The sequence below is a fragment of the Ovis aries genome, chromosome 3 (assembly GCF_016772045.2).
Source record: "Ovis aries strain OAR_USU_Benz2616 breed Rambouillet chromosome 3, ARS-UI_Ramb_v3.0, whole genome shotgun sequence".
Lineage (NCBI taxonomy): Eukaryota > Metazoa > Chordata > Mammalia > Artiodactyla > Bovidae > Ovis > Ovis aries.
In genome coordinates, this window is record NC_056056.1 from 185,896,017 (window position 1) to 185,920,565 (window position 24,549).

General features: G+C 38.7%; 1 protein-coding gene and 1 pseudogene across 7 annotated transcripts in view; one reads left to right on the forward strand and one right to left on the reverse strand.

The window, feature by feature from the left end:
- The window catches only part of FAR2 (fatty acyl-CoA reductase 2), a 177,322-nt gene that overhangs the window by 66,214 nt on the left and 86,559 nt on the right, over positions 1 to 24,549 (reverse strand). The window lies entirely within an intron of this gene.
- The window catches only part of LOC114113807 (large ribosomal subunit protein eL32-like), a 36,452-nt pseudogene continuing 34,753 nt past the window's right edge, over positions 22,851 to 24,549 (forward strand).

Consider the following 24,549-nt stretch of genomic DNA (forward strand, 5'->3'; position numbering starts at 1 on the left):
AAAGCTGGGCACTGAAGAATTGATGCTTTGGAACTGTGGTGTTGGAGAAGACTCTTGAGAATCCCTTGGACTGCAAGGAGATCAAACCAGTCAACCCTAAAGGAAATCAGTCCTGAGTGTTCATTGGAAGGACTGATGCTGAAGCTGAAACTCCAATGCTTTGGCCACCTGATGTGAAGAACTGACTCACTGGAAAAGACCCTGATGCTGGGAAAAATTCAAGGCAGGAGAAGGGGACAACAGAGGATGAGATGCTTGGATGGCATCACCAACTCAATGGACATGAGTTTGAGTAAGCTTTGGGAGTTGGTGATGAACAGGGAAGCTTGGCGTGCTGCAGTCTGTGGGGTTGCAGAGTCAGACATGACTGAGGGACTGAAGTGAACTGAACTGAAGGTTATAGCTGCCATAGGCAGTGATTACGCTGATGGATCTGGGCAACATAAGCTGAAAACCTTCTGGAAAGAATTCATCATTCTAGATGCCATCAAAAACATTTGTGATTCATGGGAGGAGGTAAAAATCTCAACACTAAAAATGGTTTGGAAGAATTTGATTCCAACCCTAAAGGATAATGAGGAGTTTGAAGCTTCAGTGGAGAAAGGAGCTGCAGATGTGGCAGAAATAGCAAGAGATCTACAGTTAAGAGTGGACCCTGAAGATGGGACTGAATTTAACTACTCTTGAACCTTGTGGTAAATTATATCTTTCTTAAAGGTTAATATAAAGGTTAGTTGATTATATATACATTGATATGATACACAAAATCAGAAATCCTTATTTCTTCACTGAAGCTCCTGATCATAACCTGTGCCAATAAATTGACAGGAAACATCTGAGTAAAGGTGATTATCCTATGCATTTTGAAATACACAGCTAGGGCTTCATGAAGAACTAAGTTCCGAAGTAAAGCTAACGCTTTCTCTTTTACAATTCTCTCCATAGGAATTTATCCCACGTCAGAAGAACAATAAGTCACAAACAGCACTCCTATTTTTCTCTGACAATGTGCAATGAATTTTATCACAAAGATTTTAGGTACTTGTCTTTAAGAGAATGTACTTAGAGATGTGAAAAAATCATATACTTCATATTTGTACTAAGCCATGGGTAGTAGCTATAAAACATGAGAAGAAAAATACAGGTTTTATACAACAAAGTACAAGCTATCAGACAGACACCATCCATAAAAGCTGCATTTGGGGCAAATTCTTATGCAGACTCTTTGATGGTAACTTGAACAAAGAAATAAAAGCCAGTACCATACTGTCTTTATGACTGTAGCTTTGTAGTCAGGCAGGTTGATTCCTCCAGTTCCATTCTTCTTTCTCAAGATTGCCATACGACCCAGCAATCCCACTGCTGGGTATACACACCAGGGAACCCAGAATTGAAAGAGACCCATGTACCCCAATGTTCATCACAGCACTGTTTACAATAGCTGGGACATGGAAGCAACCTAATGTCCTTTGGCAGATGAATGGATAAGAAAGCTGTAGTACATATACACAATGGAATATTATGCAACTATTAAAAAGAAGCATTTGAATCAGTTCTAATGAGGTGGATGAAACTGGAGCCTATTATACAGAGCGAAATAAGTCAGAAAGAAAAACACCAATACAGTATATTAACACATATATATGGAATTTAGAAAGATGGTAATGATGACCCTATATGCCAGATAGCAAAAGAGACACAGATGTAAAGAACAGACTTTTGGACTCTGTGAGAGAAGGTGACGGTGGGATGATTTGTGAGAATAGCTGAAACATGTATATTATCATATGTGAAACAGATCACCAGTCCAGGTTCAGTGCATGAGACAGGATGCTCAGGGCTGGTGCACTGGGATGACCCTTAGGGATGGGATGGGGAGGGAGGTGGGAGGGGGGTTCAGGATGGAGAACACATGTACACCCAGGGCTGATTCATGTGAATGTATGGCAAAAACTACCATGATATTGTAAAGTAACTAGCCTCCAATTAAAATAAATAAATAAATAAAAGAAATTAAAGCACTCTGTTTCCTTCTCCAGTTGCTATGTTATTTAAATCACTGTGGCTCAGATGGTAAAGAATCTGCCTATAATGCAGGATACCTGGGTTCAATTCCTGGTCAGGAAGATCCCCTAAAGAAAAGAATGGCAACCCACTCCAGTATCTTGCCTGGAGAATCCCGTGGACAGAGGAGCCTGGCAGGCTATAGCCCATGGGGTTGCAAAGAGCTGGACATGATTGACTGAATAACACCAAACTCCTTTATCATGCTGATTAACATATACTATCCAGTCAAATAACCTATGTTTCATATGCTTTTCATAGTATGTACAGGACTTGTAAAATCCACTCTGTTCATTTTACCATGGACAGGGATAGAATATTTTTCATATCTTTTAAGCTGCTATTTCACAGACTAACCTCTGCCATCTAGTTCTAAATTAGAACCATTATTTCAGCATTTATAGGCCAATGCAATTTATTATTAACAATTTTGTATCTAGTACACATTAATGTGTACTTATCAATCAAAAATGAATTTTTATTTCCTTTTGAATTCTATGTACCCTACTTTAAGTTATGATAATGATGTGGGGCAAAGGGGAAGATACAAGAATTTCTGAGGACTTCCCTGATAGTCTAGTGGTTAAGAATCTGGGCTTCCACTGCAGGAGGCACAGGTCTGATCCCTCATCAAGGAACTAAGATCCTACATACCCGCCATGCTGCTGCTGCTGCTTAGTCGCTTCAGTCGTGTCCGACTCTGTGCGACCCCATAGATGGCAGCCCACCAGGCTCCTCTGTCCCTGGGATTCTCCAGGCAAGAACACTGGAGTGGGTTGCCATTTCCTTCTCCAATGCATGAAAGTGGAAAGTGAAAGTGAAGTCGCTCAGTTGTGTCTGACTCTTAGTGACCCCATGGACTGCAGCCTACCAGGCTCCTCCATCCATGAGATTTTCCAGACAAGAGTACTGGAGTGGGGTGCCATTGCCTTCTCCATACCTGCCATGAGGCATGACCGAAAAACCCAAACAAAAGAACTCCTGAGTCTGGACTCTGGCCTATCTTCTAAGGGCCTGAATTCAACCAGGAAATGAATTCATATACCATGATGGTAAAAGGCAAAGTCTGGCATAGATATAATACTATATAAAGTATAAGATACTATATGTTATTCATATACGATCATATAAAATATTAAGATTACTTTAGGAAGGAGTTTTTACTTCTTTTGAGGGTGAACAGTAAATCATTTATGTACTGTGGAATTGGTTTTTGAATAAAGTGTGTGATAGGAGATGCAGCAATTCAGAAGGTATTTAAGGTAGTGATGATAATACAGCAAAGGGAAGAGAGAAAGTCTGATATGCACATTAAGAGCACACTAGCATGGCTATAGGAGATAATACCTAAAAAGAATTCAAGGGATCCTTGGCCAAAAGTGTAGCTGACAACAGATTGTGGGAAAATCAGTACCCAGATAAAGAGGTAGGTCTCTACAAGGGCAGAAGACTTTAAACAAGGGACTTATAACCACAAGAGGGTCTGAGAATGGAGTCTGTTTCAATGGTCCAATCTATTTCAGTGGCTGAAGGTAAGGAAGAGTTCAATGAGGGGCAAGACAGTACAGTTCTCACATGGCATTCTTTATTCAAACTGCAGATCCAGTCTTCTCTCCACCCCACCCCCCCCTTCCCATTCTGACTCAGTAGATCTGGGTGGGATTCTTCCACTGGTTATATGTGGAAAACTTTAATATAATTAGAGGAGTAATAACATCTAAATAGGTGAGACGTGAGTTTCAATTTCCACTATTTACTAGCCATGACTTTAAGTAAGTGATTTAGACATCACTAGATGCTGGTTTTTCATTTATAAAATGGGAATATTTTTTTGGGGGTGGGGTGGATTTAATTTAAAGAAAGGTTGGACAAAACCTGACACATTTTACTGTTGGGTCAATGAGGCTGGAAGAGAAGGGATAAATGGTAGAAACACTGCAAGGATATTTTGTTTTTTTATCTTACTAAGTAACCATGTTCTCACTCTCATATTTGTGTACGCGAATTTTCTGCTCTACAGGAACTAGAGTTCTTCTAGGGCAGAAATCTTAGTCATCATTGTGTGCTCCAGATACTATAATTGAATGAATAAATTCAGTCTGCTCTTGACTCCAGCTGCATTTATGTTCATCATTGATTTTATATCATACCCTTGAACTCTTTAAGGACAGTGGCTTCACTGTTTATCTCTAGTGCCTAGTAAACTCAAGGTGCTCAATCAACGTTATTTAAGTGATGAATCAATGAAATTGATGTGTGGAGGATGAAGTGCACACTAATAATGGCTGGATGGTAGTTTAGGTTCTTATGTCTGAAATCCTGGTCTCTGGGGACTCTGCCACACAAAATGCAGGTTGTTCTGCCTGTCACTTTGAGATGAACAGTTCCCAAGAGGCTGTGTGAACCAACTGTCTTGGAATATATTTTTGTGAAATCATTTGAATAAGTTTAGCATTTCAAGTTCAAATTAGGCACCATTTCACATGGACACTAATAAGCTACTTTAAGTCACTAATAAGTGACTAATTAAGTCACTAATAAGCTACTTTAAGCTACTTCAGTTCACTGAACAGGGATTTAAAATTCCATTTAGTGTGTTCATTGGCAAATTCTTTCCAGAATTCAGCATTTGTGGGGAAGAAAGTGACCAAAAAGTGACCAAAATGATTTTTTTCTATCATTATAAGTTATGTAATCAATTATTTGTTTATTTTTAGTTCAATCAGAGTTTAAGTGTTCTAGTGAAGAATAAAACATAAGGAATATCTAAATTACATAGGAAATAACAGGCAAGGTGATCCCCTACTATCTCTGCAATAGCTACTTGATCTAAGTTGAGAAATTTATCCATTCATTCAGCTGCTGAATAAGTGTGTACGGTGTTCCAGGTATTGTGCCAGATGTTGGGAATACAAGGACGGACATGATACCCACCTGTTCAGAATACGTCTCTCTTCAAATGAGAGTGTTTTTATTATTGAACTGTTAACAGTCACAAGTGTCTTTAAGCTCAATGGCTTCCCCAGAACACATCTTAAACTCGGGATGAATTTAGAGACCTCTTAGGATCCTGGAGTTCCTTTCTGGCTGTACAGCTTGGAATGTACAGCTTTTAGGTCCTCCTAAGGTATTCACAGATGTTTTGCCCACAAGTGATAAAGTACCTGCCAACTCTGACATAACTCTCCAGAGAAGGACCTTCTTATGCTAGCATCATCTGAGTTCTCCCACATCTACCTAACACTGACATCAAGGAACCTGCACCAGACAACACTGGTTTCAAACACTTGCAGAGACTGAGTTTCTATTTATTGAGTGTCTGCTATGTGGTCCCCTTGTGACGAATGCCTTTCATGGGTACAACTGAGAAACTGAATATACCAATGGACCATGGCCAGAGTATATAAAAAAAAATAGAACTTTGACTCAGAACCTGCAGCAACCTGCCCAGGAGCCCAACCCGTTATCTATAACACAGAACCTGGAAAGCCAGCCAGCTAGAAGTCAGAATTTCAGAAGGTCAAATTGCTATCTCTAGGGACGATCCAGGAAGCTGAACAATAACTTCTCTAACAGTTGGCCCCAAAGAGTCAGGGCTTGATTCATAATCAACAGTTCCTCTAATTTTCTGTCCCTCCTTCCACTTAGCACCAACCAGAGAGAGCCAAATACATAGCATTAATCAATCATGCAGAATGCCCCACTCCTAGCGAGTTGGCCTACAGACTCCCCAATAGCCCCCACCCAGTCAGGGCACAACTGCAGCTTCCCTTTTTCTACTATAATGTCTTCCTGACTCCTGCACCTGCTTCTGAGTCTATGCCAAAATGCAGGTGACAGTTGCTTACTTTCTAGCTATTGCCAGCTCAGAATAAACAGACTGTGCTTATTCTCATTTGGTAGGCCTTCATTTATTTCCACAAAACTATTCTACTCCCTTTACAGGTAAGGGATCTTTACAGAGATTAACTTCTGAATGGGGGCACATGAGTGGCAGAGCTAGGCTTTGAGTCTGGTTTCATTAATTCCATAGTTACTCCATTAACCATTATCCAAATGTAGATAAAAGAAGTTTTTCTTCTATTGTCCTCTGCTAAACCTAATTTGTATTTTGGGATACCTTTTATCTTTCCTTATCATTTTAAGTCACTTCCTTTAGTGACTCCAAGTAGTTTGACAGTCATCTATGGGTCTGCTGGTATAGCCAAAAATTTCAATTTAGATGCACTGTTAAGAGTTGAAGGAGCTACCTCGGATTATAATAGTAAACTTAATTCCATATTTCTTTATCATGAATTGAAAGTATGAACAGGTCTAGAGCCCAGCAGGTGAAGAGACTTGAGTTGTTTATAGGGAAAGAATCCTCTGTGTTGTCTCTGACTCATGGGGCCAGTGCTGCCCACGTCTGCTGCATGCCAGTGGCTGAATTAGGACATTTCATTTACAGTAAGTTTCCTACATACGAAACTTCAAGCTGCAAACTTTCAAAGATGCAAATCTGCATCCACATGTCCAATCATGTAAGTTAGTCCATGTGTCTGGTGTACATTGTAATGTGCTACATCCTCTACAGGTGATCATGCTTTTGTGTACTTTACTGTATAGCGCTGTACAGAGTACAGTAATACAGTATCTTTATTTCAAGCCCAGAATGTCATCTATGACAAGAAAAAAAAAGAGCTACTACCCGACATCACTGGATCATTTTTATAAGAGGACAGACAGAATTGAATCCAGCAAGGAAACAGAACTTTTGCCATCAACATCAGGTGTGAATGGAATTGCAGCTTGACCTCCATCTCCTATTGCTGACGATCCTTCAGCTCCACCATCTCCCACCACCTCTCCTTCCTCTAGTTAGTAACTCTTCTTGCCTGTTCACCCAATGCCAGCTCCTGTCTGCCAGCTGTTGTACTGTACTGCTATGCTTTTCAAGGTACTGTCCTGTAAGATAAAATATCTTTTATTTTGTGTTTTTTAATGTATTTGTGTGAAAAGAATTATAAACTTATTACAATACAATATGTAATAGCCAATTGTGTTAGTTGGGTACCTAGGCTAACCTTGTTGGATTTACAAACAAACTGGACTTACGAATGTGCTTTTTGAACAGAACTCATTCCTAGGGGACTTACTGCACAGGGTGTGGGCCTCTATGTAACTTAAAAATAACTTGCTACCTCCGTGATGCAGATTTTCAGCATCGGTATATTCACTAATTTAGAGTGCAGGGTAAACTTACTTGTATAATAATGCTCAGAGGTCAAGAAAGGGAGTTGATTAAGGACAATAAATTTTTAAAGAAAATAAGTTTTTTGTTTTAGTTGTTACATTCCGTCATTTGGATTATTTTTTATTTAGTCGTGTCTGACTCTTTTGTGGCCCCATGGACTGTAGCCCACCAGGCTCATCTGTCCATGGGATTTCCCAGGAAATAATACTGGAATGGGTTGCCATTTCCTTCTCCAGGGGATCTCCCCGACTCAGTTCTAAATGAAATAAAGGTGTCAAGGGTAAGGCTTCAAAACTCACAGAATCTTTGCTCTCCGGTTCCACAGAAATCCTGAAGTTTTGTGTCAAAGCCTGTGTGAATCCTTTTGCGTAATGTGAAATACTGTGCATTGAAATGGGTGTGCAAAAAATATATGGAGAGGCAAGGCTCATGCTGAGTGTTCAGACTCAGGATGCTAGGAAGCCAGGTGGCCTCCATGCCTGCCATCCTTCACCGTCATGGAGTGAACAAATGCAAGTGGTTTCTCTGGAGGGACCAAAGCAGGGCTCCTTACCTCTAGGGAACACTGCCCACCATCAGCAACTCTCTCAGGATCAGCCACTCCCTGGAGCAGCTGAGGTACCTCCTGGGGCATGAAAGGTGAGATAGGCAGTGAGCAACACAGGTCCCATTCCTGGGATGTGCAGCAGCAGAAAGCAGACTGTTTGGTTTTTATGTCAATGTTCACACAGGAAGGAAAGGAGGGATTTTATATGTCATAGTTTTTTTTTTGGAAAAGCAGCTCAGAATACATCAAAGGGCACACTGTCAGATTGCAGGGCAGTCTGCAAAAAATACCTCAGTATGTGAAAGTAAAAATAAATAAATACATAGGTCTGGAGAGACAAGAGGAAATGGAGAACAGCTGGAAAAAAGAAAAGGAAATGGAGTAAAGACACATACAAATAGAAACCAGAATTTGCAGGCTATGTAGGTAAAATTAATGAAAAATTTCAGAAATTCCTCCTTCCTTTTCTTGAGAAAGTATTTTTAGATTTCTATCAAATTTAAAGAGAAAAGTCATAGCACTACTAAAGGACAAAAATGACAGAGAAGTGGAGGAGCATCTTAGCACATGTTTATACACATATATAAATAGCCATACATTATACATGTACACACACAGATACACACATCATACAAGTAGCATATACCGACCTTAACCTTTCTTTAGTACGAGTTTAGAATGACATTTTCAAAACTGTCTTTTAAAAATTCAATAAAATTTCTAGCACTTTAAGAAAATGTATAACTTTTCTCAGTGAATAATTTCACAGTTTAATTACCCTTTTTAATTATATCATCTCCCCCGCTCCTCCCACCAAAAAAATTGTATCTGGAATTGGTATTGGCTCAGATATGCCTGGAAATATTTTTAACAGATATAGTCTCTTCTCAGGAAAAGCTTACAAAGGAAAAAAAAAGATAATACTAATAAAATGTAAAGTGATTATATTATACATAGAGATTTACAATTCAAAGTTAGGAGGAGGGGAGAAATTCTGTTATACAGATAATTCCTTTTACAACTACAGGCATGTTTAGTCATGATAACCATCACATCTCACCCCTTCCACATGGCAGGAAGTATATACATTATATAAAGAGAGAGAGGGAAAAAAATATTCTAGAGAGAAGAGAGAGGGCCTGACTGCAATAGTGGGAGCTCTCTGGGGAAAAGGAATCTGCATAAAAATCTGTGCTGTGGATAACGAAACAGTGAGATAAGTACAGTGAAGTAAAAAATTTTTTTTTTAGATTTTGTGCTATAGTCTCTCTGTGTTAGCTCATGCCTTGAGGAAGTCCCTGCTATATATTTGTTAGTGGTACTCTTCGTAAAGGCAGCCTTGTCTGCCATCAGAAGTGGTAGGGAAAGAGTAGCCACAACAAGTGATGAGCAAACAAGAAGAGGAATGAAGAATTCAGTGGGAGCAGTAATTCAGAATGAGAGGTAATCAGGAGAATATAAGCCTACCAACCATTCTTGGAAATTTCTCAAAATGCCTGGGATGAGAGGCTAATGTTATTTGTATATTAAGGAAAGGTTGATTCCAACCAGACAGTGGGATAAAAATCAGATTTGTACCAGTTCAGTTCAGTTCAGTCGCTCAGTCGTGTCCGACTCTGCGACCCCATGAATCGCAGCACGCCAGGCCTCCCTGTCCGTCACCAACTCCCGGAGTTCACTCAGACTCACGTCCATTGAGTCAGTGATGCCATCCAGCCATCTCATCCTCTGTCGTCCCCTTCTCCTCCTGCCCCCAATCCCTCCCAGCATCAGAGTCTTTTCCAATGAGTCAACTCTTTGCATGAGGTGGCCAAAGTACTGGAGCTTCAGCTTTAGCATCATTCCTTCCAAAGAAATCCCAGGGCTGATCTCCTTCAGAATGGACTGGTTGGATCTCCTTGCAGTCCAAGGGACTCTCAAGAGTCTTCTCCAACACTACAGTTCAAAAGCATCAATTCTTTGGCACTCAGCTTTCTTCACAGAACAACTCTCACATCCATACGTGACTACTGGAAAAACCATAGCCTTGACTAGACGGACCTTTGTTGGCAAAGTAATGTCTCTGCTTTTGAATATGCTCTCTAGGTTGGTCATAACTTTCCTTGCAAGGAGTAAGTATCTTTTAATTTCATGGCTGCAGTCACCATCTGCAGTGATTTTGGAGCCCCCCAAAATAAAGTCTGATACTGTTTCCACTGTTTCCCCATCTATTTCCCATAAAGTGATGATACACAGTGTTAAAGTGATTTTTAGGAGATGCCCTGGTGAAGCTGGAGTCAGAGGAATATAAACTTTGTCTTCTTGATAGAGAAAGAGCAATTTTGGACGTTACTGGAATGATTGATGATGGCTAGAGAATTAGGGCAAGAGAGAACATGTCAGGTATAGGATAAATGGAATATTGGAAGGAAGACAACTGGATAGTCATTGGGAAGAACTAATATAGTGAGGAAATAATTTCTAAATTTTTTTTTTGCTTAAAACCCCCTAGGGCATCCTGCTCAGACTTCTGCACACAGCACCAAGCTGAGGACTCCATGCAGCCGTTAGGCACTAGGAGCTCAGATCTGAAGGGCCAGGCCAAGTCCTCTGCCTGGGCCACCCCATGAGCAAGAGAAACCAGACCAAGCACAAAGGAAAAAAAGAAAAGGAGACATCAGAGAAAAGATCATTTGACAACACAGCAAGAAGACAGCTATCTATAAGCCCAGGAGAGAAGCCTCAGGAGAAACCAGTGAACTTCTCTGGGTGTTCCTCAATGTGGAGAAACTTTCATCTTTAACCTAGATGTTTTATCATCGGTGCTATATAGATGGAGAAGTCTAGAGGCTACTGTAAAAATAAAACTGAAAACCAGAAGCAGGAGGCTTAAGTCCAAAGCCTGAAAACATCAGAGAACTCCTGAATTCAGGGAACATTAAGCAATAGGAGCTCATCAAAGCCTCCATACCTACAGTGAAACCAAGCTCCACCCAAGGACCAAGAAGTTCCATAACAAGACATACCACACAAATTCTCCAGCAACACAGGAACACACTCCTGAACTTCAATATACAGGCAGCTCAAAGTTACTCCAAAACCTTTGACGTCTCATAACCCATTACTGATCACTCCACTGCACTCCAGAGAGAAGAAACCCAGCTCCACCCACCAGAACTCCAACACAAGCCTCCCTAACCAGGAAACCTTGACAAGCCACTGATACAACCCCACCCACAGTGAGGAAGCTCCATAATAAAGAGAAGTCCACAAATTACCAGAATATAAAAAGGCCACCCCAAATGCAGCAATATAATCAAGATGAGGAGACAGAGGAATACTCAGCAGGTAAAGGAGCAGGAGGGTTGCCCACCAAACCAAACAAAAGAGGAAGAGGTAGGGGATCTACCTGAGAAAGAATTCCGAATATTGATAGTGAAAATGATCCAAAATCTTGAAATCAAAATGGAATTCCAGATAAATAGCCTAGAGACAAGGATTGAGAAGATGAAAGAAAGGTTTAACAAGGACCTAGAAGAAATAAAAAAGAGTCAATATATAATGAATAACGCAATAAATGAGATCAGAAACACTCTGGAAGCAACAAATAGCAGAATAACGGAGGTAGAAGATAGGATTAGTGAAATAGAAGATAGAATGGTAGAAATAAATGAATCAGAGAGGAAACAAGAAAAACGAATTAAAAGAAATGAGGACAATCTCAGAAACTTCCAGGACGATATGAAACACTCCAACATTCGAATTATAGGAGTCCCAGAAGAAGAAGACAAAAAGAAAGATCATGAGAAAATCCTTGAGGAGATAATAGTTGAAAACTTCCCTAAAATGGGGAAGGAAATAATCACCCAAGTCCAAGAAACACGGAGAGTTCCAAATAGGATAAACCCAAGGCGAAACACCCCAAGACACATATTAATCAAATTAACAAAGATCAAACACAAAGAACAAATATTAAAAGCAGCAAGGGAAAAACAACAAATAACACACAAGGGGATTCCCATAAGGATAACAGCTGATCTTTCAATAGAAACTCTTCAGGCCAGGAGGGAATGGCAAGACATACTTAAAGTGATGAAAGAAAATAACCTACAGTCCAGATTACTGTACCCAGCAAGGATCTCATTCAAATACGAAGGAGAAATCAAAAGCTTTACTGACAAGCAAAAGCTGAGAGAATTCAGCACCACCAAACCAACTCTCCAACAAATTCTAAAGGATATTCTCTGGATAGGAAACACAAAAAGGGTGTATAAACCCGAACCCAAAACAATAAAGTAAATGGTAACAGGATCATACTTATCAATAATTACCTTAAACGTAAATGGGTTGACTGCCCCAAGCAAAAGACAAAGACTGGCCGAATGGATACTAAAACAAGACCCCTCTATATGCTGCTTACAAGAGACCCACCTCAAAACAAGGGACACATACAGACTGAAAGTGAAGGGCTGGAAAAAGATATTCTATGCAAATAGAGACCAAAAGAAAGCAGGAGTGGCAATACTCATTTCCGATAAAATAGACTTTAAAACAAAGGCTGTGAAAAGAGACAAAGGAGGCCACTACATAATGATAAAGGATCAATCCAAGAAGAAGATATAACAATTATAAATATGTATGCACCCAATATAGGAGCACCACAATATGTAAGACAAATGCTAACAAGTATGAAAGGGGAAATCAACAATAACACAATAATAGTGGGAGACTTTAATATCCCACTCACACCTATGGACAGATCAACTAAACAGAAAATCAACAAAGAAATGCAAACTTTAAATGATACATTAGACCAGTTAGACCTAATTGATATCTATAGGACATTTCAACCCAAAACAATGAATTTCACCTTTTTCTCAAGTGCTCATGGAACATTCTCCAGGATAGATCACATCCTGGGCCATAAATCTGAACTTGATAAATTAAAAAAAAATCGAAATCATTCCAAGCATCTTTTCTGACCATAATGCATTAAGATTAGATCTCAATTACAGAAGAAAAACTATTAAAAATTCCAACATATGGAGGTTGAACAACACACTTCTGAATAACCAACAAATAACAGAAGAAATCAAAAAAGAAATCAAAATATGCATACAAACTAATGAAAATGAAAACATAACAACCCAAAACCTGTGGGACACTATAAAAGCAATGCTAAGAGGAAAGTTCATAGCAATACAGGCATACCTCAAGAAACAAGAAAAAAGTCAAATAAATAACCTAACTCTACACCTAAAGCAACTAGAAAAGGAAGAATTGGAGAACCCCAGAGTTAGTAGAAGGAAAGAAATCTTAAAAATTAGGGCAGAAATAAATGCAAAAGAAACAAAAGAGACCATAGCAAAAATCAACAAAGCCAAAAGCTGGTTCTTTGAAAGGATAAATAAAATTGACAAACCATTAGCCAGACTCATCAAGAAGCAAAGAGAGAAAAATCAAATCAATAAAATTAGAAATGAAAATGGAGAGATCACAATAGACAACACAGAAATACAAAGGATCATAAGAGAATACTATCAGCAGTTATATGCCAATAAAATGGACAACGTGGAAGAAATGGACAAATTCTTAGAAAAGTACAATTTTCCAAAACTGAACCAGGAAGAAATAGAAAATCTTAACAGACCCATCACAAGCACGGAAATTGAAACTGTAATCAGAAATCTTCCAGCAAACAAAAGCCCAGGTCCAGATGGCTTCACAGCTGAATTCTACCAAAAATTTCGAGAAGAGCTAACACCTATCCTCCTCAAACTCTTCCAGAAAATTGCAGAGGAAGGTAAACTTCCAAACTCATTCTATGAGGCCACCATCACCCTAATACCAAAACCTGACAAAGATGCCACAAAAAAAAGAAAACTACAGGCCAATATCACTGATGAACATAGATGCAAAAATCCTCAGCAAAATTCTAGCAATCAGAATCCAACAACACATTAAAAAGATCATACACCATAACCAAGTGGGCTTTATCCCAGGGATGCAAGGATTCTTCAATATCCACAAATCAATCAATGTAATACACCACATTAACAAATTGAAAAATAAAAACCATATGATTATCTCAATAGATGCAGAGAAGGCCTTTGACAAAATTCAACATCCATTTATGATGAAAACTCTCCAGAAAGCAGGAATAGAAGGAACATACCTCAACATAATAAAAGCTATATATGACAAACCCACAGCAAACATTATCCTCAATGGTGAAAAATTGAAATCATTTCCCCTAAAGTCAGGAACAAGACAGGGGCGCCCACTTTCACTGCTACTATTCAACATAGTTTTGGAAGTTTTGGCCACAGCAATCAGAGCAGAAAAAGAAAGAAAAGGAATCCAAATTGGAAAAGAAGAAGTAAAACTCTCACTGTTTGCAGATGACATGATCCTCTACGTAGAAAACCCTAAAGACCCCACCAGAAAATTACTAGAGCTAATCAATGAATATAGTAAAGTTGCAGGATATAAAATCAACACACAGAAATCCCTTGCATTCCTATACACTAATAATGAGAAAGTAGAAAAAGAAATTAAGGAAACAATTCCATTCACCATTGCAATGAAAAGAATAAAATACTTAGGAATATATCTACCTAAAGAAACTAAAGACCTATATATAGAAAACTATAAAACACTGGTGAAAGAAATCAAAGAAGACACTAATAGATGGAGAAATATACCATGTTCATGGATTGGAAGAATCAATATAGTGAAAATGAGTATACTACCCAAAGCAATTTACAAATTCAACGTAATCCCTATCAAGCTACCAGCCATATTTTTCACAGAACTAGAACAAATAATTTCAAGATTTGTATGGAAATACAAAAAACCTCGAATAGCCAAAGCAATGTTGAGAAAGAAGAATGGAACTGGAAGAATCAACTTGCCTGACTTCAGGCTCTACTACAAAGCCACAGTCATCAAGACAGTATGGTATTGGCACAAAGACAGAAATATAGATCAATGGAACAAAATAGAAAGCCCAGAGATAAATCCACACACATATGGACAGCTTATCTTTGACAAAGGAGGCAAGAATATACAATGGAGTAAAGACAATCTCTTTAACAAGTGGTGCTGGGAAAACTGGTCAACCACTTGTAAAAGAATGAAACTAGATCACTTTCTAACACCATACACAAAAATAAACTCAAAATGGATTAAAGATCTAAATGTAAGATCAGAAACTATAAAACTCCTAGAGGAGAATATAGGCAAAACACTCTCCGACATAAATCACAGCACGATCCTCTATGATCCACCTCCCAGAACACTGGAAATAAAAGCAAAAATAAACAAATGGGATCTAATTAAAATTAAAAGCTTCTGCACAACAAAGGAAACTATAAGCAAAGTGAAAAGACAGCCTTCTGAATGGGAGAAAATAATAGCAAATGAAGCAACTGACAAACAACTAATCTCAAAAATATACAAGCAACTTATGCAGCTCAATTCCAGAAAAATAAACGACCCAATCAAAAAATGGGCCAAAGAACTCAATAGACATTTCTCCAAAGAAGACATACGGATGGCTAACAAACACATGAAAAGATGCTCAACATCACTCATTATTAGAGAAATGCAAATCAAAACCACAATGAGGTACCACTTCACACCAGTCAGAATGGCTGCGATCCAAAAATCTGCAAGCAATAAATGCTGGAGAGGGTGTGGAGAAAAGGGAACCCTCCTACACTGTTGGTGGGAATGCAAACTAGTACAGCCACTATGGAGACGTGGAGATTCCTTAAAAATTGCAAATAGAACTACCTTATGACCCAGCAATCCCCACCGCTGGGCATACACACCGAGGAAACCAGAATTGAAAGAGACACATGTACCCCAATGTTCATCGCAGCACTGTTTATAATAGCCAGGACATGGAAACAACCTAGATGTCCATCAGCAGATGAATGGATAAGAAAGCTGTGGTACATATACACAATGGAGTATTACTCAGCCATTAAAAAGAATACATTTGAATCAGTTCTGATGAGATGGATGAAACTGGAGCCAATTATACAGAGTGAAGTAAGCCAGAAAGAAAAACACCAATACAGTATACTAACACATATATATGGAATTTAGAAAGGTGGCAATGACGACCCTGTATGCAAGACAGCAAAAAAGACACAGATGTGTATAACGGACATTTGGACTCAGAGGGAGGGGGAGAGGGAGAGGGAGAGGGTGGGATGATTTGGGAGAATGGCATTGTAACATGTATACTATCATGTAAGAATTGAATCGCCAGTCTATGTCCGACGCAGGATACAGCATGCTTGGGGCTGGTGCATGGGGATGACCCAGAGAGACGTTACTGGGAGGGAGGTGGGTGGGGGTTCATGTTTGGGAACGCATGTACACCCGTGGTTGATTCATGTCAATGTATGGAAAAATAAAAAACCCTAAAAGCTGTCTGTCCTTCTTTCATAACAACAATAAATGAAATAAACAAAATATAATGTGAAACTACTCCATGTCATTAAAAAACAAGTCAATAGGAATATTAGTAACGATGTATTCAGAAGTTTCTTTTTTTTTCAAAACTTGAGCTTAGAAGTATAAAATATCTGTTAGATTTTACACGATAAGTACATACTGTTGAAGGATAATATTTCTCTGCCTTTGCTCTTTGAAAAGTTATGCTGCCTTTGGTTCTGATGGCTTTTGTGGACACCTGTGTGTTAACCTTCCAATATCTTTCACCTCCTACTGTCCAAAAACCGCCTTTTGAGGCAGCACCTCTTTCTCCATTGTGGATAGTCTTCAAGGGGCTGTCATTAAAGACCCTCTGCCTCACTGAGCCAAGGAGGAGGATCTTTAATTTTGAGTAAAGGGACACAACAATAAAAAAAATATGGAGTTGATTCACCTAGTGCTGGCATGTTGACTAGATAATTTAGTCAATTAATACTTGTTCTCTAAATACAAAAAGCAAAAGCAAGCAAGGCTTTGATAGCTTTCAGGATAATGGAAAAGGGCTTCTTGCCTTTTCCAAGACTGACTTTCAGCCATTCCTTTGATTGTGTGGTTACCTCATTTTCTTTCGATAAATTCTCTGTTTGTTTACATTACTATGGTAGGCAGATCCTCATGATCCCCAATAACCCACTTCGTAATCCACTTCCCTTGGAAATGGGAAGGTCTAGTAATTTGCTTCTAACCAGCAGAATGATGATGGCTTACACTTCCATGTTTATGTTCAGTTCACTACAGTTGCTCAGTCATGTCCAACTCTTTGCGACACCATGAATCCCAGCATGCCAGGCCTCCCTGTCCATCACCATCTCCCGGAGTTCACTCAGACTCATGTCCATAGAGTCCGTGATGCCATCCAGCCATCTCATCCTCGGTCGTCACCTTCTTCTCCTGCCCCCAATCCCTTCCAGCATGAGTCTTTTCCAATGAGTCAACTCTTCGCATGAGGTAGCCAAAGTACTGGAGCTTCAGCTTTAGCATCATTCCTTCCAAAGAAATCCCAGGGTTGATCTCCTTCAGAATGGACTGGTTGGATCTCCTTGCAGTCCAAGGAGACTTCTCTAACACTACAGTTCAAAAGCATCAATTCTGCAGTGCTCAGCCTTCTTCACAGTCCAACTCTCACATCCATACATGACAGGAAAAACCATAGCCTTGACTAGACGGACCTTAGTCGGCAAAGTAATGTCTCTGCTTTTGAATATGCTCTCTAGGTTGGTCATAACTTTTCTTCCAAGGAGTAACCGTCTTTTAATTTCATGGCTGCAGTCACCATCTGCAGTGATTTTGGAGCCCCCCAAAATAAAGTCTGACACTGTTTCTACTGTTTCCCCATCTATTTCCCATGAAGTGACGGGGCCAGATGCCATGATCTTCGTTTTCTGAATGTTGAGCTTCAAGCCAACTTTTTCACTCTCCTCTTTCACTTCTATCAAGAGGCTTTTTAGCTCCTTTTCACTTTCTGCCATAAGGGTGGTGTCATCTGCATATCTGAGGTTATTGATATTTCTTCTGGCAGTCTTGATTCCAGCTTGTGTTTCTTCCAGTCCAGTGTTTCTCATGATGTACTCTGCATATAAGTTAAATAAGCAGGGTGACAATATACAGCCTTGACATACTCCTTTTCCTATCTGGAACCAGTCTGTTGTTCCATGTCCAGTTCTAACTGTTGCTTCTTAACCTGCATACAGATTTCTCAAGAGGCAGGTCAGGAGGTCTGCTATTCCCATCTCTTTCAGAATTTTCCACAGTTTCTTGTGATCTACACAGTCAAAGGCTTTGGCATAGTCAATAAAGCAGAAATAGATGTTTTTCTGGAGCTCTCTTGCTTTTTCCATGATCCAGTGGATGTTGGCAATTTGATCTCTGGTTCCTCTGCCTTTTCTAAAACCAGCTTGAACATCAGGGAGTTCACGGTTCACGTATTGCTGAAGCCTGGCTTGGAGAATTTTGAGCATTACTTTACTAGCACGTGAGATGAGTGCAATTGTGTGGTAGTTTGAGCAATTCTTTGGCATTGCCTTTCTTTCGGATTGGAATGAAAACTGACCTCTTCCAGTCCTGTGGCCACTGCTGAGTTTTCCGAATTTGCTGGCATATTGAGTGCAGCACTTTCACAGCATCATCTTTCAGGATTTGAAATAGCTCAACTGGAATTCCATCACCTCCACTAGCTTTGTTTTTAGTGATGCTTTCTAAGGCCCACTTGACTTCACATTCCAGGATGTCTGGCTCTAGATTAGTGACCACATCATCATGATTATCTGGGTCTTGAAGATCTTTTTTGTGCAGTTCTTCTGTGTATTCTTGCCACCTCTTCTTAATATCTTCTGGTTCTGTTAGGTCCATACCATTTCTGTCCTTTATTGAGCCCATCTTTGCATGAAATGTTCCCTTGGTATCTCTAATTTTCTTGAAGAGATCTCTAGTCTTTCCCATTCTGTTGATTTCCTCTATTTCTTTGCATTGATCGCTGAAGAAGGCTTTCTTATCTCTCTTTGTTATTCTTCAGAACTCTGCATTCAGATGCTTATATCTTTTCTTTTCTCCTTTGCTTTTCACTTCTCTTCTTTTCACAGCAATTTTTAAGGCCTCCTCAGACAGCCATTTTGCTTTTTTGCATTTCTTTTCCATGGGGATGATCTTGATCCCTATCTCCTGTACAATGTCACGAACCTTATTCTATAGTTCATCAGGCACTCCATCTATCAGATCTAGGCCCTTAAATCTATTTCTCACTTCCACTGTATAATCATAAGGGATATGATTTAGGTCATACCTGAATGGTCTAGCAGTTTTCCCTACTTTCTTCAATTTGAGTGTGAATTTGGTAACAAGGAGTTCATGATCTGAGCCGCAGTCAGCTCCTGGTCTTGTTTTGGTTGACTGTATAGAGCTTCTCCATCTTTGGCTGCAAAGAATATAATTGATCTGATTTTGGTGTTGACCATCTGGTGATGTCCATGTGTAGAGTCTTCTGTTGTGTTGTTGGAAGAGGGTGTTTGCTATGACCAGTGCATTTTCTTGGCAAAACTCTATTAGTCTTTGCCCTGTTTCATTCCGCATTCCAAGGCCAAATTTGCCTGTTACTCCAGGTGTTTCTTGACTTCCTACTTTTGCATTCCAGTCCCCTATAATGAAAAGGACATCTTTTTGGGGTGTTAGTTCTAAAAGGTCTTGTAGGTCTTCATAAAACCGTTCAACTTCAGTTTCTTCAGCGTTACTGGTTGGGGCATAGACTCGGATAACTGCGATATTGAATGGTTTGCCTTGGAGATGAACAGAGATCATTCTGTCATTTTTGAGATTGCATCCAAGTACTGTCTTTTGGACTTTTGTTGACCATGATGGCTGCTCCATTTCTTCTGAGGGATTCCTGCTGCAATAGTCATCTGAGTTAAATTCACCCATTCCAGTCCATTTTAGTTCACTGATTCCTAGAATGTCAACATTCACCCTTGCCTTATTGTAATTAATGTCCTCAGTTAAGTGAAAAGGGAGATTATCCTTGGTGGGCCTAATTCAATCAGTGATTCCTTTATAAGAATTACTGTCTTCCTAAAGAAAGAGATTCTACTCTTTTTGAAAAACAAGTTTCTTGAGTTTTAAAACTGCATGGAAACTATGAGATGATACTTACTTGTTGTTTTAGACTGTTTTATTTTGAGGACTTTGTTACACAAAAATAGAAAACTAACCCAGTTGTCTTAGTTAGTTTCTGTTGCTTTCAACCAAAGGACTCTGACTGACAAAACTTGTTAGATCTCATTAAAACTTCCTTGGCTGCAATCTGTGAAGCATATTTTAATTAATAAGCAACAAAAACAGTTACCTTCCTCTTAGGATTAAATGTCACAAAATATGCTGTTTCTATGTACCTATAGTTTAGCAAAAGTAAAATAGTCTCTGTCTTGCTAGGATCAGCTAAACCACCTATTCTCTAATTTTTTTGTCTCAGAACCTTTTATACCCCAAATTATTGAATATCCTAAATAGCCTTTATGTCATTATGCTTACCAATACTTCACATATTTGAAAATAAAACTGAGATTTTAAAATATTTGCTTATCATTTAAAACTATAAGCTCATTAAATGTTAACAGAAATAACATGTTTTTTTTGAAAAGTGACTGTTTTGAATAGTGACTAATATTTTCAAAAATTAAAAAAAATCTATATTGAGAAGGTTGGCACCATTTTACATTTTTAAAAACTTCTTTAATATCTCTTAGTAGAAGCAACTAGACTTCACATCTGTTTCTGTATTCAATCTGCTATATTTTTGTCAAACATATGGAGAAAAACTGGCCTTCCACAGATATGTATTTGGAAAAGGAGGGATATTTTATAAGCCTTTCTAGATAATTATGGATATTCTTTTTTATATTATGCCAAAAACTTGGCAAATTACAGTTTCCATATCAATAACCTCAGATATGCAGATGACACCACCCTTATGGCAGAAAGTGAAGAGGAACTAAAAAGCCTCTTGATGAAAGTAAAAGAGGAGAGTGAAAAAGTTGGCTTAAAGCTCAACATTCAGACAACGAAGATCATGGCATCCGGTCCCATCACTTCATGGGAAATAGATGGGGAAACAGTGTCAGACTTTATTCTTTTGGGCTCCAAAATCACTGCAGATGGTGATTGCAGCCATGAAATTAAAAGATGCTTACTCCTTGGAAGAAAAGTTATGAGCAACCTAGAGAGCATATTCAAAAGCAGAGACATTACTTTGCCGACTAAGGTCCGTCTAGTCAAGGCTATGGTTTTTCCACTGGTCACGTATGGCTGTGAGAGTTGGACTGTGAAGAAGGCTGAGCACCGAAGAATTGATGCTTTTGAACTGTAGTGTTGGAGAAGACTCTTGAGAGTCCCTTGGACTGCAAGGAGATCCAATCAGTCCATTCTGAAGGAGATCAACCCTGGGATTTCTTTGGAAGGAATGATGCTAAAGCTGAGGCTCCAGTACTTTAGCCACCTCATGCAAAGCGTTGACTCATTGGAAAAGACTCTGATGCTGGGAGGGATTGGGGGCAGGAGGAGAAGGGGATGACCGAGGATGAGATGGCTGGATGGCATCACGGACTCTATGGACGTGAGTCTGAGTGAACTCTGGGAGATGGTGATGGACAGGGAGGCCTGACGTGCTGCGATTCTTGGTGTGGCAAAGAGTTGGACACGACTGAGCGACTGAACTGAACTGATACTCAGTGGGGAAGACGGGCTTTAGAATATATTTCATCATGGGTAGAAATGTTTCTAAAAACAATATTGTTGACCTAACTGCAAAGAATGTCAAAACTAAAGTAGCTACAGAAAGAACATTGCTGAGTTTCTGCAAATGAGGAAACAAACCTTAATAGTCTCTGTGTTTATCTTCTGCTCAAGATAAAGACATTCTTTTATGACTTTAACTCTCAAATAGTTCATATGCCAACCAGAGATATTCACTCTTCAGGGAAAATCAAGATTTTCTGTCAGAATGTGATGGAAAGAAATTGGAATAAATCACTATAAAAACAATCAATTTTATAGAAAGTATCTCTGAGGTTTCTGATATTACAATACTTAAAACATAATAACTTGTTTAAAATTTAAATCTTTAAAATAAATGTAATCCTGAGAAAGGGTTCCACTTTTCAGAAGAAAAAAAAACAGATATCACCCCTATATTTTAAAACTAAAAATTCTATTTTTTAAAAATTTGGAAACAAAATAACCAGTATCAAAGTCTGAAAAGTAGAACCTTGACAATATTTTCTGAGGAGAATGTAAATTACGTTGGTAAAGATAATAAGACTTGTCAAATCCACCCTAAAAAAAACACAAAAAACAAAAAACAAAATGGAAACCAATTTTATTGACCTTAGCAAAATATACCAGTGAAAAAGTATACCAATTTGCGGCTATTATTCTGTCCTAGTGTTACATCTTAAATAAAGTAGATGTTAATTGCCCTTGGAAATTAAATGCAACATAAAAATTCTTAGGAAAAGACATTTTTTCTGTAGTCAAGAAAATGCTGCTCTTTTAGATATTTCCTTGGCTGACACTAAAAGGTCTTATTTCATAGTGTTTTTGAAAAATTGATTGTTTAATAAAGCAATCTGTGCAGATAAAACTGCCTGGAGACAACCAGTCATAATATCCCTGTATAAAAGGCAAAAAAACAAAAAGGATGATGTAGAATGTCTTGGAGCATATGTTATAAATACATAGAGTATCTACTCAACAGAGAATCAATTGTGAAATAATTTCTACTACTTCTTACTCATAATTTAAAATTATACATTCATTCTTCATTAGCCCTGAAAAGATGAAAGGGAGAATGCATGTTAATTATCAGGATTTAAATAGATACTAAGAAACTATCATATCTGAGATAATAGATAGACCATTATCCATTTATATTGACAATGTTTTGTTTCAGAGATCCTCATTATAACATTTCTATTTCTTCTTTAAATTCTCTTCTTAAACTTTTCTATTAGCTTCCTTTTAATACTGCCAATCAAAATGTCTTCAACGTTTAGCAAACAAGAGGCCAAGTCTGTTGACAAACACCAGATGATCAGAATTTATAACGATTACAGCAGAGAAGGTTCTCTGAAGAAACCTGGCTACCTCCGCACTCTAAGAGATCTTGCAGTCCTCACCAAGATAGAAAAAATAATTTTTTATAAAGGAGAAAGTGGTATTTGCTTTAAATTTTATTTTTGAATATTATTTTATAAAGATCTAAGAAAAATAAGTTTTGAAAAATAAGTCAGCATCTTATGTTCTTTCAAATAAACCACTTCATCATGGTTTTGTATGGAGCTCTGCAAAGTTACCTCTCCCATCTTCCCAAATTTTGCCATTTTTCCTCTAAAATAATTTAGTAGTTCTCTGTATTATTATTCAAAATATCTCTTTAGAAGAATTTAGAGGGTCCACACACTGGCTCCAAACCAGACTGCAACTAAGACTAAAGTGATTTCAAAGTGAAATGAACAAAATGTGAAAATTAGACATGTATCCAAACTCTCTGACAAGATAGGCAAAAAATAAATGTTTATTCCACAGTTTGGTGTTGTTTAGTTGGTGAGTGATGTCTGACTCTTTTGTGACTCCATGAACTGTAGCCCACCAGGTTCCTCTCTCTGTGGGATTTCCCAGGGAAGAATACTGGAGTGGGTTGCCATTTCCTTCTCCAGGGGATCTTCCCAACCCAGGGACAGAACATGTGTGTCCTGTACTGGCAGGTGGATTCTTTACTACTTAGCCACCAGGGAAGTCCAACAAAATCTAAATGATTTTGAATGTATTAGAATTTCATTTTGGAAAAAACTCACCACTTGTGTTCCCAAAATAATTTGGAAAAGTTTAAATCTTTTTCTGGAGCAATATTTGCATATGAACTTTTGCTAATAAACACCTTACAGCTACTTTGGTAAAAAAGATCTTGTTTTGGTACTTTCCAAACCTTCGCTATTAGAAGTGAAAAGAGCCACCATTTAAATCCTGAAGATAGTTACTGAACGTCTTCATAAATAATAAATGAAGCAAGTACAGAGTTGTCTATGGGTTTTGAGAACAGGACTTCTAATTCCTCTTTCTCCAAATTCCTTTACTCTTGTGTCAAAACTCATAGAGGAAACCATACAATAAAATCAGAAGTATCTGTAATACCTGTTAAATTTACTAAACAAGGAGGCCATTAGACTGAGGTGTCTTTAATGGTTTAGTAACCTGCATAAGCAAATCAAAACTTTAGCCTGTAATTTTAGCCTGTGACTTTAGCCTCCAAGTTAAAACAAAACAAAACTGGGGCTTCCCTGGTGGTCCAGTGGCTAAGACTGTGCTCCTAATACAGGGGACCAGGTCGACCCTTGGTTAGGGAACTAGGTCCCTCATGCTGCAACTAAGATCCACCATAGCCTAATTAATTAATTTTTTAAAAAGCAAAACCTAAGGACAATCATGGGCTTCCCAAATGGCCCTAGTGGTAAATAACCCACCTGCCAGTGCAGGAAACATAAGAAATGCAGGTTCAATCCCAAGGTAGGGAAGATCCTCTGAAGAAGGGAATGGCAACCCACTCCAGTATTCTTGCCTGGAGAATTCCATGGACAGAGGAGCTTGGTGGGCTACAGTCCATGGGGTTGCACAGAGTCCAGCAGGACTGACACAACTTAGCACGCACACACAAGGACAACCAATCACAGTCAACTAG